Below are 17,391 nucleotides of genomic sequence, written 5' to 3' on the forward strand. Positions count from 1 at the left end.
CTATAACAAGTGTGCCACTATTGCATAAGTAGCCACATCTTGCTTGACATGTTAAGAGCATATTATGCAATATCCATAACAGAATAAGACTGTTGATACCAATTTTCCTTAAGCAGCCTCCCTGGGAACTCAATAACTAGAAAAGCTAGCCCTCAATGAGGGACTTTTCTCATCAGTCCAAATCTGGTTTCTGCAAGTTCTACAGTCCACAATCTGTGATATCTTTAGCAATAACATCTTAGCTTCTAATTCTGGAATGCTACTCAAAGCATTGCACTAGCCTTACAGTTTTTGAAACTTTAGGGATTAATCTATTTAAGAATTCACAAGAATCTGGGTTGTCTAATTATATGTCAATTTGACCCAAGCATTTGGAAGAGGGAACCTCAATTGAGAAAGTTTCTACACTAGATTGGACTGTGGTCATGCTATGCCTTGGTTGATGGTTGATGTAGGAGGGATGACCTCATTGTGGATGGTTCTATCCATGAGGTGGTATCCTGTGTGTTGTAAGAAAACAGGATGAGTAAGCCATGCAGAGCAAACTGTCTTGACTTCTCCAAGGCCTCTTAGTCAGTTTCTGCATTAAGTTCCTGCCCAAGTTCCCTGGATGATGTAGTATAAGCTGTATAATGAAGTAAACTCTTTCCTCCCCAAGTTGCTTTCAGTCATGATATTTTATCACAGCAATGGAAATGTTAACTAAGTCAAATGATACTATACCCATGCCGCTGGGATTTTCTCCACTAATCTTATGGCTCCTGAACATGTCTTTTTCCACCCATGAAAGTATTTTCATTCAAACTCCTTAGCTTTTATTTTTACCATCCTATGAGATTGTTTTCAAATTTTAGATAGAAAAGGTTTAGAACTGTATAATGAAGGATTTTTATAGAAGGTGGACAGAGTTTCTGGAGGCTTACTTGTACCCACTCTAAATAAGTACCACTTAGTTACAGGATACTGTAGCTGTAAGAAGAAATGAAAAGTGAAGAGAGAAAAAAATTGCCAAGTCTAATCTTGCAGTGAAAGATGCCACTAATGGCTCAAAGGCTTAGCCCTATCTAGTCTCCATAGTTAACAGTTATTGTCCATGAACTGTCTGCTTTCCTTTTATATGTTACTACTGTTTCTGTGGCACTGTACTGCATTTCTTTACTCTCAATAGTATTCTATTAAAAAGAAGCCCATATTGTTCCACTTTATTCAAGGTCAAGGAGAACTAGGGTTATGTTCTGCCTGCCATGCCTGCTTCTAGAACTACCTCTTTGGATGTGATGGATTATAGCTAATAGAGTAGGTGTTACCTGTCTATCAATCATTCGTAGATGTTCAAAAGGATATGGAATAGGAAAAAAGTATCTGCCACAAGTATGCATGCTTGATTTTTAGGGGAGAGATATGCATAATGCACTCTGGAGTAATGATTACTACTCCTTAAAACAAACTGATTCCTTTCCATCTATAAAAATTTATCATTATGCCTTCTATGTACAGTTGTTCAGACTTTATTAATATATTCCAGATATTTACTAACATGGCAATTGGCTTTTCACTAATATGTTGTATAGGGACACATGCTCAATGAAAGCCTTGCCACAGTTGCTGTCAACTGAAAGAATAAATCGGTCTAAGTGACTTGGCTTTTTCTAGTGCCCCTTTGATTGTTTTAGCTCTTTATAAATGTGACTTACATGTTGGTCTGTCAAACATATCTGTCAGAAATTCCTCTTACCAAATTAAGTCCATGCCTAACCCTTTGGCTCAGCAAGCCACTGACACTGTCTGTGTGACAATCTATGGTATTTTCATCCTTCTGTATTAAAGGTTAGACCTTAGGAGTCATCTACATTGTCTACCTTAGTCCTTCTCCATGTTCACTATTGGAATCTTCTCAAAGCTTTACCTATTGGCATCCCAAGAAGGCCTCCACAGTACAGTTCTAACCTGAATTTAATTTCCCTTGCCTCTTGTAATATAGTAAGCCTGATAAGTCTCTTAAACTTGATGAATTTTATGAGCCTCTTCCTCCTTCAAGATGGGAATATTTTAATTCAAAGAAAATAGCATGACAAAACCTGGTGACAATGGACTTCCTGTGCTAATTATAGTCTTTTCCCAGTGTCTGGAAGCCTCTTTAATTTTCCTTGTGGACAAGCTTATGTTGATTTCTGATTCTTTGCTTTCATTTATTGATAAGCATGTGTCTAAGTATACTTATAGGCACTGGGAAAGAGTCAGTTGACTGCTTTACCTAGAATAATCCCATGGAGTCTTGCTTGAGGAGAAATATGCAGAAGTAGAAAGCATAGGAAAATGAGAGGGAGTGAAGATGAATGAATGGCTATGTAAACTAGTAATTAATGAGCTCACTTGATTCTGCTTTCAGTCTTCATGAGGCTCATGCATATTTAACAGTCAGCTTCTAAAATAAACTCATAGAGGACTTTCCAGGCAGAGAAAACAATTAGAAGCAACATGAAGCTAAGGTAAGTTCATAGTAACCTGTTCTTGGGTTCTCCCATCCCAAGCAAAACTGAGATAATTTATCAAGAGTTGCAATGCGAATGACCCTCTAGGGAGCAAAACTCATTACTCTCACTTTTTCAGGTACACACTTTTCCCAAAAATATTAGCTTAATTTTGGAGTGTGCTTTCCTAATGATATTATGAATATTTTAAGGACACTGTCCATGTATCAGATCAAGAAGTTATTACATAATCCTAGAAAAAAGTATAATGGCCCTCCTACACTGGGATGTTGACATGTTCCTACTTTAAAACAGGGCTTTTAAGAAGTCACATGAATAACATGTGATCTGCTCACCTGTTTTTAGCAATGGGAAAGTATTAAAACCTTGACTTTCAATAATCAGTGAAGATTCCATTGAGCTCACTAGGGGTATTGTGTATAATTTTTGGCACATCATTGTCTGGACTTTATGATGACTCACTCTGTTCATCCCTACAGAAAATATTCAGAAAATGTAGAATGGGTTCACTATGAATTGGTGTTTCTTCTTCACTCAAATCCCACCTGAGAGGCCAAGCGCTCACTCACTTAGCCGAGTTTCATATGCCAGCCCCAAAGCACCTCATTACTTGATAATCTTATGTCTACAAGGATTTACTATATTTAAATTACTTTTAAAGAGGTAAAACATGGTGGGAATTGAAAGCACGAGGATTATGTGCAGAAAGCCAGCCTTATTTATAGGCTACACAATATTAAGACCCTGCTTTTTTTTAAAGGGAATAAAAGGGAGAAAGTGATCTTGATACACATATAATATATATGTGTTTTATAATCTCGATATATAAAATCTATATATATTTTTCAATCTCTCACTATGTGTATATATATTAAGAATGTATATATATTTATATATAAAAAATCTTATATACATTGATATATTTAAAATCATATATAATACATATACATCATATATATATATATGTATATATATATATACACACACACATACACATGCACATATATGTATACATATATGTATAAATTCTCAATTTGCAGAGTATTTCCTTAGCTGATCCTCAGTTTAATCCTCAGCATCACAGAAAACAAGGTGTGGTGTCACATGTTGTTGTAATCCCAGTACTTAGGAAGCAGAGGTCATCTTTAACTACACAGCAAGTTGCAGACCAGCCTGGATATAAGAGGATGTTTCATCATCATCATCATCATCATCATGTAGTAGTAATAATAATAATAATAATAATAATAATAAAGATTTAAGAACTCAAGTTGCATGTCAATATGGGATACTTGAGAATGTTTCTTAAAACAATTTTTAGGAAGCCAGTTGGGAGTTGGAGATTGATATTCTTTCCTGTTTCTTCACTTAGAATATGGCATGGTCTCTCAATGTTACCCATGCTGTCTACTTTTAGGAAGGTCTTGCTTATTTGCATCAGTGACACTGTGTTTAGATTCTTAGCGGTTGCCTACCTGAATGAGAAAACAAATCAAAAGGAAAATAACATTTTAGCACGGAAGTACCAAATACCACAAATCAGTGTACTATAATCCCCAAAAGGCAATAAAAGATGAGAATTCAAGCAGACTATCGTAGGTCAGGCCAACCTGAGAAATCTGTCACTTATAGTTCTTGACTTGGTAGGGAAGAGAATAGAATATGTGGGGCCAGGAAGTCAACACTTCTCATTTGATAAAAAACAGACTCATTAATAAAAGTGATTGTTATGAAGACCAACTACATGGAAAGCTGAAGAGGGAGTATCATATGTTCAAACTGGTTTGAGCAACTTAAAACTTAATGGAACTCCAGCTCAAAATAAAACAAACAAACCCCAAAAGTCCAAACAAACAACCTCTCTGTAGTAGCACCATGAGTTTCTTCTATCAGCATTGGCCCTGTGAACTGCATAAACATATTACAACCACTCAGCCTGTAGATTTTTGGATATAATATTGCTTGAGTGTCTGCACTCCATGTTTATGCCATCTTATAAATCTACCTTCACTATTGATTCTATCAACTAATGTATACAAAGATCTGTTTGTGGAACTAAAACTGTAAAGTAACTCGTTACTTAGCAACAGTGAATGGTCTCTTTTCTTGACTTTTGTATATACTATTCTATTTGGAAGTTTTGCATTGTGATAATTAGAAGCATCATTGGAGTCATTAAAATTATTTTAATGGGCATTGGCTCAGCGGTTTAAGTACTTACCTCAGAAACAAGGGGACCAGAGACTAACTAGTAATGTCTCCCTATTGAGACTAACTACATCATCAAATTCTGGGGTTGCTTGAGACTCAGTTTACAAAGAATAGGAGGGAAGAGCAATCCATCAAGGTGAATGCACTTGGTCAACTCCAAGCCTTCACATGCATGGATACACACACATGCACACACACACACACACACACACACACTCACTTACACACTCACAAACACACACTCACACACTCACAAACACACACACATACACAGGCACAAACACAAATGTATATGCACTTGTGCACATGCACACACAGGTGCTTCCAGAGATACACACAAAGGCATACACACAGAAAAGACACGTACATATGAAAGAAGGCAACAACCGTTTTTAACAAGAAATTTTGACTTAAAGTCTTACAGTCTTAATAGAATATTGATTTATCTATTGGATGCAAATTGCATAGGGGACATTTGTGTTTATTTCAATAGGCACTCTCCTATGGTCTAATTAAGGCCAGAAGGGAAAGAGTTCTTATTCAGTCGTTTTGTTCTTATTTGCAGTAATTATTTTTTACCTTTAGCCTGACTATAATGTTAGATTGGTAGAAGATCATTAGGTTCTCACTCATGTAATTTAATTTTTTGGTTTAAAAGTTCTAATGGTTCAGGTTCAAAGTACATAGATATATATTCAAAAAACCAAAAAACAAAGTACACAGACATATTTTCAGTCCCTTTATGCTTAGATAGAGGGAATAAAATTGATAGAGAAAAACAATATTCCAAATATTGATGGTCTCTGGTGTGTGACTTACAGGTCTCCATAAAAAACAGGACAGCAATGGATACAATATTATTTCTGTGCTATGAATTTGTCAGCCTAAAAGATTCAAGTATTATAAAATGATAAAAAAATTGAAATGTTACTAAAAATCTGAGTAAGGTTAAAGTTACTGAAAATATGGATTGACAAGTGTGTTGGTTTCTGATATAAATTTTGTTCAAAGGTATGTTTTTACTGACCAATAAAAGCCTAAGATATGATATTCTGCTCTGAACATATAGCTTTGAAGATTGTTTTCAAGTGTGTTATATACTGTTACATGCTTGTGTCCTCTGTAGGGTTGTATTACATGTCACACCAACATTACCTCTGAGAGCTCTCTAACACCTCTAACTTTCTCTTAACTGGAGATGAGGTGAGCCATTATTATTGCCTAAACAGAGTATGCTATGATTATTATTGACATATTTTTAACAGCTTCAGAATCCAAATTTTCAGAAAGCAGGAACCATGAACCATTCATCTCTTAATTCCCAGTACTTACCATAATATGTGCTCAATCAATATTTGAAAAGATAAAGTGATTTTTCTAGGCATAACAAAAATATTTATAACCTAATTCAAAAGTGTGAGTCATGTTAATCATGGTTAATTATATGAATGTTGTGCCCCAGCTTAATGACAAAACTATATTGAGAATTTATTGTGGCTTTGTACACATTAATGTTTGAAATACCAACATTCTCAATATTTCTAAATTAGCTTTCATGGGTAAATTGGTCTTGAGAAACAAAATCAATTCTGTGCATCATTAGGAGTCTGCATCATTGTCGACCAAAGAACATTTCTTTCTTTACAGATACTATGTGCTCATTTGAATCCATGCCTGAAGGGGTATTCAGAGATATACATTCAGAGCCCACATTTTAAACAATGTTAATCCATGTTTTCCATGTTGTTTTGTTGTTGTCATTGTTGCTGCTGTTGTTGATTGATGAATTTTGTTTTGTTAAGACAGGATCTCACTATGTAGTTCTGACTGAGTTAGAACTCACTATGTAGAGCATGTTGGCATGAGTGCTGGGATTAAAAGCCTTTGCCATGATACCCAGATCAATGTAACTACCTTTTCTTCTCTCCTTTTCTTTGAAAAGACTATTGACCCAGGCTGAGCATTAACAAGACAATGAAATATAAACTATTTAAAATCTTTACAGTACTTATAATCATATAAATGGTAGCTCCAAAGATCTGCCTATCTCTGATGTCGAGTGCTGAATGTTCATATGTCTATGGGTGCTAGGAATCCAACTTCAGGTTCTGATGCTTGAACAACATACATCTTACTAACCAAGCCATAACTACACCCTTTAAAAATTACTTTTTAAATATTGGAAGCAAAGGAGGAAAACAGTAAATAATTCCATAATTAAGCTTTATACTAACATCTAAATATCTGTTTAAAACAAACTATTTCACAGGTTACAGTCTACCATACTAGAGAAGTCACTGTGGCAAGAACTTAAGGCAATTGATCACATCACAACTGTAGTCAAGAGCAGAAGCCAAAGAGCCAATACACTTCATGCTGCTTATATTGGTCAGTATTCTATTGCTGTAAAGAAATGCAATTACCGAGGCAATTCTTACAAAGAATTTGATTGAGGATATACTTATAGTTTCAGAGGCTTAGTTTGCTATCATCATGGCAGGGAATAGGGAGGCAGGGAGCATGGCTGCAAACAGGTATGGTACTGCAGAAATAGCAAGAGCTGTATCCTGATCCATAGTAGACTAGAAAAGAGACACTGGGCCTGCCATGGGCTTTTAAAACCTCAAAACTCACCTCTGGTGGCTTACTTCCTCTAAGGACAAACTTCAACAAGGACACACTTACTAATTCTTATCATATAGTGTTTCTCCTTTGCAACTAAGCATTAGTGGCATTCTCAATCAAATCTCCACACTAGTGTGGAACTTGTTTCCTCTACTTTAATATAGTTCACAAACCCCTACCCAGGAAATGGTGTCACCCACAGTGGGAGGGTCTTCCCAGCACAAGTAACCTAACACAATTAGGTTACCCCATACCTATCCATGCCCCAACACAAATATGCTTCCGAGTTAACCTGATTCAGACAATCCTTCACTAAGATTCTCTTTCTAGATGTTTTCAGATAGTGTTGAGTTGACAAAATTGTCACATAGACATTATCAATGAAAGTGAAAGAGAAACAGAAAACTGAGATAGTTAGCTACTAAATAAAGGAAGAAGTATAGTTCTTTGTTGCTTTAAATAGAGGACACTAGTTATATGGACTTGAGCAAGTCTCTACACTTCTCTGGCTTCCATGCCCTAATATAGAATAGAGACCATGTGATGCCTGTTTTCCTATTTGTTATTGATAGTATAGTGTATATGTGTAATTGATGCAAATCACAGAAATGATAACTGGCTCATACTGATAAATAATAAATACTTCAAGAAAAGTTGCCACTGCTGCTGTTGTTATATAAAATTCCATGAGAATGACAAATACCAATACGGTATTGATATATACATATGTAAAAATGGTTAACAAAAAGACAAGAGATACAAAGATGCTATTGACATCAGAATATGTAAAAATGGTTAACAGGAGAACACCTGTGATCTCAAGCACCACTTTATCAGGTTAGTGAGTGAGAACATTGCACTATTCATTGAAGAAATGATAGGGAAAACATATCAAATACTAACCCAATGATCAAATGTTCTGGACTGAATGCTGTCTGCCCCAATCTAATGAACAATGTATTGATATTAAGAGGTGAATAGATTCAGAATGGTCATGAGGGTAAAGTACACAGGGTGCCATTTTTGTTTTTACAAGGGATAGAACACTTTCTCTTTCCATCATCCTTAAAGACACAAAAAGTGTAAACATTTACAATCAGAACAAGGCCCTCTACAGAAACCACCCAAGACAGGTTCTTTACCTGTTCAGCTTACATGGGGGTGAAAGTGATGTTTGTTGTCTGAGCAACCTAGTCTCTGGTATTTTGCTATGGAAGCCCAAGGTGGTGGGGGAAATTATAGATAGATAGATTTCCAGAAAATTTTCACATCATATTTATTTGTGTTTTGTCATTCTTCTAAAATTATATCTAAAAATAGACATTTGGACAAATATTCTTGCTACATCCACTCCAGTAGTGACCCACGTGACTGGCCAAGAAACCTGGATACTATCCCTAGGTGAAAAGTTCATGGAAACTTAGTCTCCTGGAACTGTGGCATCCTGTATAACAAATGCTCCAACTTGTCCTTGCAAATGGATCTGTGTGCTTTCTTTCAGGATTGTTTTATTATAGGTGCCTCCAAGCAATGACTTGCCAAATACCTAAGCAAAATCGAACTTTGCTTCCTGGCCTTCACCAATGCCCTAGGTAGTCTTTGAGCTAACCATGGGCTTTGAATTCAGTAAGAATGTTGCCTAATCAGTGACATTCAGAATTGCCTCTAGTATTGTAAGAGAGATAGTGAAAGAAATCAGGCATTACTATCTACTAAATAGAGTTAGAAATCTCAGGGCAAACTTAGCAAAGTATACTTATAATCTTCATTACAGTCAGGTATGGAAGACTACATTAATTATTAGTAGAAAGTCCACACACACAATCACTTAGGATAATAGCTGAGCTACTCCCATATGCAGGAATTTACAATTATCTAGGAAGAAGGAAGTTTGTGGTCTAGGGAGGAACTAGAGTAAATACTTAGAACTATAGATAGCTGAGTTACACCCATACACAGGAATTTGCAGTGGCCTAGGGGAAGGTGGACTATACAATAGACTAGAATTGCAACTATGGCAAGGGCATGAAGCCCCTACTCCTGGCTTCTAAGATTAAGTTGACCTTAGGTGGGGCTGCTTTTGATCCCAGTTGTTAACATTGATTTTTATCCCAGTTAGTTCCTGTTAGCTTTTTGTACGCATTTCTCTGTTTTCTGTAAAAGTCACTTATAAGACTGGTGCTTGCTTTAAGACAAATTACAATCAGATACAGCACTCCCTTGTGTTCCTGTATGTCTGTCACCCTCTTTTCGCCAACTTCTTGCCCACCTGTCCAGAACCCCGATTTTCTCCCACGGATTGAGGGGGGCCTGACTGAGGCTGGTCTGCAGCATATTCTGATGTATATAGTTTTGTTTACAATAACTAAGAAGTAGAACAAATCAAGGGATTCATAGGCAGAAAGAAAAAAGTTTATACCATACAAATAGAATCTTATTCAAACTGCTGAAGATGAAATTCCTAGAGATACAATAATGAGAAAATGCTCATGAATGTCTTATCTCAAAGCAAAATACAACTTATTTTGTCCTACATATAACTACTATACATGACATTTAAAAAGAAAAATCATCCCCCCCCCACCCCCCCGCAATCTGCCTCTGAAGTCTGTTTTATGTGCCTTTCCAAGTGAGCATCCTCCCTTGGGTCTTCTTTTTTTGAAGAGGGTAATGGGGGATGTTCAGAATCAAGTGTGGGGAGACTTAGGAGAGAGGGCCAGAGGTCAAGGAGAATGAATGGAAATCAGTAGGTAGTGGGGGGTTGGAGAGGTGAAAGGAATCTCTAGGATGCGCTGGAGACCTGGAATGGGAGAAACTTCCATAAGTCAATGCAGTGAGGTACAGAACCTGAAGAGGCTACCTCCTATAGGCAGAAAGGACCCCTTGTTGAGGATTAGGACACCAATCCACCCACAAAATGTTCTACTCAAAATTTGTCCTGAATACAAGAAATGCAGGGACAAAGATAGAGCAGAGACTTAGGGAATGGCAAACAAATAACTGGCCCAATTTGAGACCCATCTCAAGGGTAAACACCAATCACTGGTATTACTAATGATACTCTGTTATGCTCGCAGACAGGAGACTAGCATTACTATCTTCCGAGAGATACTACTCAGCAGGTGACTGAAAGGAGAGGCCCATGGCCTAGCATTAGACAGAGCTCAGGGAGTCTTATGCAGGCATTGGGGGGAAGGATCAAGGGCCATGGAGGAGATAGGAACTCCAAAGAAAGGCCAACATATTCTACTAACCAGGAACTCTCGGGGAATATCAGATACTGAACCACCAACCAAAGAGCATATACAGGTTGGACCTATACCCTCTCAGCACATATGTAGCAGATGTGCACCTTGGTCTTCATGTGAATCCCCCAAACACTGGAGCAGGAACTATTCCTAAAGTTGTTGCCTGTCTGAGTATCTCATTCCCATAACTGGACTGCCTTGTCTCACTCCAGTGGGAGAGGATACACTTAGCCATGCAAATACCTGACATGCCAGGCTTAGTTGGGGATTACCCAGTGGTGCCTCCACTCACTCAGAGAAGAAATGGATGCAGGAGGAGGAAAGGGACTGTGGGAGGGAGATCCAGATGAGGTGGCAGTGATCAGAATGTAAAGTGAATAAATAGGTAGGTAGGTAGGTAGATAGATAGGTAGGTAGGTAGGTAGGTAGATAGATAGATAGATAGATAGATAGATAGATAGATAGATAGATAGATAGATAGATAGATAGATAGATAGATAGAAAGAAAGAAAGAAAGAAAGAAAGATAGATAGATAGATAGATAGATAGATAGATAGATAGATAGATAGATAGATAGATAGAATAGGAAAAATCACACTTTGCAAGAAATTCCTGAAAAGATGTAATAATACTTTAGAGAAGTTGACTTCATATGAGATGTTTAAGCTCATTTTAAAATTTGACTTCAACTTATTAGACTACTAAGTAACTGATAATTTACATTAAATTCTTAGAGATAAAACATTGAAATCTTGTATATCAGACTTGAAAAATGAAACTTGCAGATCTATGAATGTGATTCGTGACATCATCCCATTCTACGTGCCCTTGGTGATGTTTCTTACTCTCTCATCTGAGTCTTCTTATTCCATAATAACAAAAGCCAATGTCAGACTTATACAAGTTCATAGGATAGAGCTTGGCAAACAGAATGTACTAAATAATTGTTGGGTACACTTAGAATGGTACAGTTATTTCGATTACTGTGTACTCTGTAACACAGGTGTTATCCCCTTCCTTTTTCAGTATATAATGACTTATAATGCTCACTATGAGCTCTGGGCTAAGAACACTGCCTTGGAGGATATTTGTCAAAATCCTATTTAAAAAATGAGAGTGGCCATAGCAATTGCCCAGGGACTCCGTAAAAAAAAATAAGAAAGCTGTCTCCATCTTCAACCCAAACTGGATAGATTCAGATTCAACTTTTCCAGGATAATGGCTAAGCATTTATATACTTGCAAAGTTCCAGAAGAAGACAATCCCATGATATAGAAGCCATTAGTCTATAATCCCCAAATGCTAAGTCCAAGTTTCTTCTTATAAAGACCGACCTATTTTAAAACAATTCTTTCAAATCAGTTCTACTATTTGATAATCAAAGACCCATTTTGAATATTGTTCAGAATGCTGGATTGACAATTAAACATGTATATACTGGTAGTCCTGCAAAGGAGAAGCTAGAGAAAAGATCTTTGCTTTTAGGCATGGAAAATTTGTGTACCACAAATAATTTATGAAATATGGAAGGGTAGATAAGTCAATATTTAATTTTCTTTATATGTAAGATTTGGTATCAGTGAAGGTTCCTTTTAAATGCCAATCAATACAATCTAAAATCACCTGAAAAGGGAGTCCCAAAAAGGAATTATCTAGATCTGGTTAATCAGTGAACATGTCTATGAGGGATCACACTCATTATATTAATTGAGACAGGAGCACACTCACTGTGGTTTGTACCACTGACTACCTTGGAGATCCTGAACTGGTACTAGCAAAAAATGAGATCTGAGCATAAGAGTGCATATAGTTTCTCTACTCTTGATTATGGATGTGACAAGCTATTAAAAGTTTGTGCAGTGATGAAGTGTAACCTGAGGTACAAAGCAAATAATCTCTTTGCATCTTAAGTAGTTCTTGTCAAAGTACTTATCTTACTAACAGGAAACATAATTAGTACAGTATCTACTACTTGTGGACCAAGAATGCTACATGATTGAGTACTTACATTGCTCCTGACAAGAGATAGTCAATGAAGTTTAAAGTGCTGGAAACTCTCAGTGGTGTCTCTTTGTTTCATTATTTTTTTTTCATTTTTATACATTTCAATAAAAAGATAACTTGTATCACTTTCTGTCTTCCATTTCTTCCCCAACCCAGTTACTCTCAAATTCCCTCCTTCAAGTTCCTGTCATGTCCTGCTCCTATGTGTAAGTTTGTTTGTGTTTGCATGTGAATCATCTCTGAGTATTATTGTAACATAATGTGTGTGTTTGTACATACATATGTATGTGTAAAAATATAAAATTTTTTCCATCTTTGTTGATTGTGTGTATATGGTTTCATGGCTGACCACTTGGACAAAAAGTTGTGGGATAAACCCTAGAAGAAGCTCACTCTCATCTCTCAGCATCTATCAGCTACCAATAACCACATATCTAGAAGTTGGAGCTTTGAAATTTTCTCCCCTTTCATGTTAGTATGTCTATGTCTATTGATATTGTCATTGTCCTGGTCTTGTTTATATAGTCATTTCCATTGCCTTACAGATGACCTCCTAGTATTCTGCTTCTTAAAGTCTTTCAGTGATGTTTCCTGAACAATAATTGCTGGAGCTAGGAGATAGATAGATAGATAGATAGATAGATAGATAGATAGATAGATAGATAGACAGATAGATATTGGGCATGTTTCCCATCATCCATTGATCTCTGCATTGGGTCCAGTTATGGTTTTCTCTGTTAACCCCCACTTGCTCTAAAAGGAGACTTTCTTGGTGTGAGGACACTTACCTGTAAATATAAGGATAAATGTAGGACATGTATATAAGTATATGGTATATACTTATATAATATAATATATTATATTATATACATATAATAAATATAATAAATATATATACATGTATTGTATGGATATTATATATATACTACATATAAAATCAATATAATAAATATACATTTATATATATATATATATATACGTATATATGTATATATATATACAAAAAAAAAATATATATATATATACTTACCTGTATATGTATAAGGATAAGATTAAGAATATAGTTAGTGATTATGTTCGTCTTGTAAAGTGATGATAGTAGATTCTATTTGACCATGACCCCACTAGCTAGACTAGGTTGACCACTTTTCTAGTATCACTTATGCTTTTCCCTCTGTTGAATAAGACTTGGGTCCAATTAGACAGCTGGTTGTTACCACTAACATGTGAGTGTCACCACATCTTTACAGTTATCTTAGAAGGCTGGTCATTGTTCTGGTCTATAGGTGTCATGAGTGAGTAGAACTACTAATTGCTTCTCTTCCATGGCACTTTGCACAGGATTTTCTAGTGTCATGAAAGCTAGACTGAATGATAGATGTTTTCAGGTTAGACATAAGATCCTTTGTCCTAAGTGTGTGGTGTTTTCACTAATAATGGGTTACTTTCAACCTCTGAGGAACAACCAAAGGCAAGAGTCGTAATATGCATTTTCAGGTAAAAAAAAAAAATCAATCTGGATTTAATCCACTCTCTCCCATGTTCTTGGAATCCCCAAGAACAACTTCATTAGGATGCACATCTCAAGGAGAGAAATTAAAGGCAAAGACATCAAATTCAGAGTGAGTTCTCATAGAACCCTCTGTTACAATTATCTCTGAGATATATGAAATCTCTCTGTGACAAAATGAGGCATTGTATTATAAAGAAAAACTGCCCTAATGTGGTAGCACATGTGTGTAATTCCAGAACTTACAGGAAGGATGGGCAGATGATAGTTCTTTTAAAGCTAGGCTGAGCCAGAACAACTACAAAACTGCCTCAAAGTATAGTGAAATCCTCCCTCAAATTCCTCCGAAATGTAAAGCTCAGTGCTAGTGAGACTTGTTATACTGAACATTAGTTCTTTCCATTTTTCATTGTTCAACTATTACACATGTTACATGTGTATGTACACACACACACACATACACAGATTAGCAGCTACCTCTACCAAGATAACTAATATCCAAATGTTATATTTCATAATATCTACTATGGAATAAAATATCTCTGTTCTTATTTATAAAATTTATTTATAACAAACACTGTTATTAATAATAAAAGCCCTTTGCTCAAATTACTCAAAAACTATAGTTCAGTAGTCATGGAATGGCATAACATACAGGTGTTTGCATGTATGTTTCATCTGAGAATATTTTATAGCACAAAGTGGTTTTGGCAAAAAAAATGTTTAAGCCAGTACAAAGGCTCAGTAGCTTAAAAAAACAAAAACAAAACAAAAAACAACAACAAAAACAACAACAACAACAAAAAGAAAACCAAAAATCTTGTCCCCAAGATTGTCACACATGGGTAGAAAGAAAGAACTAACTCCTGCAAATTGTCCTCTGACCTCCATGTACATGCTGTAGCATGATAGCGCATTTATTTTCTCTCTGGCTTGCTATTTCATTGGTATATTTTCTGGATAAACATTTGTAAATTCAGGACATCTTTTTTATGCCAGGTATTGAGCCAAATGCTCTGTGTCAAATATAGAAAGGTGGCTTTTGCTCATCCAATTCAATAATGAATCCTTCACAGAACACAAATAAGAACCTCTATGACTTCCAGACATTCAAGATTGTGCCACCAGAGACAACACAGCCCTAACTCAGAACCCTAAGAGTAATTATTTTCTTATTTCAAAATATCCAGTTGTTAAGTAGAAATTGAATATATACAATGTATTAATGTATATATGAATTATATACTGGTTTTCACAATGAAGGTATTCAGTGCACCTTCTAAAATCCATAACGTGTATTATACTCTCAAGGCTTGTTCATCTTATAAATGCAAACATCTTCTGCTTGGATAACAGTTCCCTTTTACCACTACTGTTTTGCAAGTACCACTGTATTCCCTGCTTTCGATGACTTAAACTGCTTTAAATTTCATATCCAAGATCATACACTATTTGTCTTCCTATGTCTCACCTCCCATGTCTTTTAACCACATTTGTTTAATATGTACTGTAATATTTAATTAAATTTTATTTCACTGTCCAAACCATAAAAATTTATATATTATATAGAAAACAACTTTTTTTCAAATAAGTAATTCCTGTAACATGCAAAATGCACTATTACCTTTTTGTGCTGTGTTCCCATGATGTAGACATGATTGTGTATATATATATATACATGTAGATGTAATGCATTATAGACCAAGCTTTTTGCACCTTTTTGTGCTGTGTTCCCATGATGTAGACATGATTGTGTATATATATATACATGTAGATGTAACGCATTATAGACCAAGCTTTTTGCACACAAACCACAATTGTTGCCATCACACCTCTGGAGTCCTCTGAGAGGAATGCCTCAATGAGGAATTGCCAAGATTAAAGTGACCCCATCTCCTCAGCAGGTGGTCCTGTGCAGTATCACAAAGGTACTAAGAATGGTCCTGTGAACAAGCAAGGCAGCAAGTACTATCTCTCCATGGTTTCTGCCTTTGAATTCCTGCTTGAGTCCTGCCCTGCCCTGGCTTCTTTCTCAATGATGTAATATGACCTGTAAGTATAACTCAAATAAGCCCTTTCTTCCCCTGAGCTTCATTTGGTCAAAATATTTCATGATAGCAATGAAATGAAACCAAAGTAACCTCCAAACAATATACATTCCCACTAAATGTTGTAATGGTCCTGCTTCCTCTGTAATGTATTAATCATATAATTGCTATCAATTGTCTGCAATACAATAGCTTTGTCAATTCATGGGAGGTATTATCTCATTGTATCTTTTTTTCATTTCTCTGATGATTAATAATGCTGTATAACATTGGCCATTTTACATATCTTCTTTAGATATTTCTACACTCAAATATTTTGGCCATTTTGTTAAATCATGAAATTCGCTTGCTGTTTAGTTAGGTGAACTTTTATCTATTTTGATATTAAGTTCATATCAGTTAATTTTGAACAACTTGTCCAAAAATATTTTAAGATTCACTCACAGTTGCAGGTTGCTTACATTCTTGGACAGACACCACTGTCCAGGTGTTTGTTTTGGGTGAGTATTATTTCTGCTCTTGGTGTGCTATCTTGCCAAAAGAATCATTGATAAAACCAGTATCAAGGAATTTCTTCCTATAGTTTCCTTCTAAGATTCAACAGTTAAGCCTTTGCTCTAATTCAGCTTAATGTGCATATGTGCATCAGGCAGGATTCAGTTTTATTACTTGCCATAGATCCTCAGTGTTCTCACACTCCTTACCAACAGTGCTCTAGATATTCCTTTATCACGAAAATTCTATGGTAATCTCATCCTTCTTATTGATTATTTTTTCTGAAGAGTCTTAATTTGTCTTAGCAAGAAAGCTCAAGACAAGATGACATTTCTATGACAGATCCTCCCTAGTTTTGCTGTAAGGGCAGCCTGGATAATGTCGACAGAATGTGCTTTATGTCTTGCAGAAGAATTACATTGTTTAAAAAAAAATGGAATGCTTCCTGAATTTGCATGTCATCCTGGTACAAGTACCATGCCAATATCTGCCTTATCCTAATTTTAGCATATGTACTGCCAAAGTGAGTGTGGGAAGGCATAGAAATAGTTATTTATCTTTTATTTTTTTCTATCTTGTAAGTAAACTTTATTTTATTTAAAATTTCTCTCTTCCACTGAGGCCAGACAAGGAAGCCTAGATAAGAAAATTAATTCCACAGACAGGTTAACAGGCTATTGATAAATAGGTCCTCATGAAACTGAAAGTATCTGCAAAGCAAAGGACACTCTCAATAGGACAAACTGCAACCTACAGAT

At 35.9% G+C, this 17,391-nt stretch overlaps 1 non-coding gene across 1 annotated transcript; it reads right to left on the reverse strand.

Moving 5' to 3' along the window:
• Positions 1 to 17,060: 17,060 nt before the first annotated feature.
• On the reverse strand, positions 17,061 to 17,164 carry LOC115029594 (U6 spliceosomal RNA). The gene has a single exon (XR_015045804.1). It is a non-coding gene; the product is annotated as a U6 spliceosomal RNA (small nuclear RNA).
• Positions 17,165 to 17,391: the final 227 nt, after the last annotated feature.

Source organism: Mus caroli, unplaced genomic scaffold (genome assembly GCF_978045245.1).
Source record: "Mus caroli unplaced genomic scaffold, Mus_caroli_1 scaffold_17, whole genome shotgun sequence".
Taxonomy (NCBI): domain Eukaryota; kingdom Metazoa; phylum Chordata; class Mammalia; order Rodentia; family Muridae; genus Mus; species Mus caroli.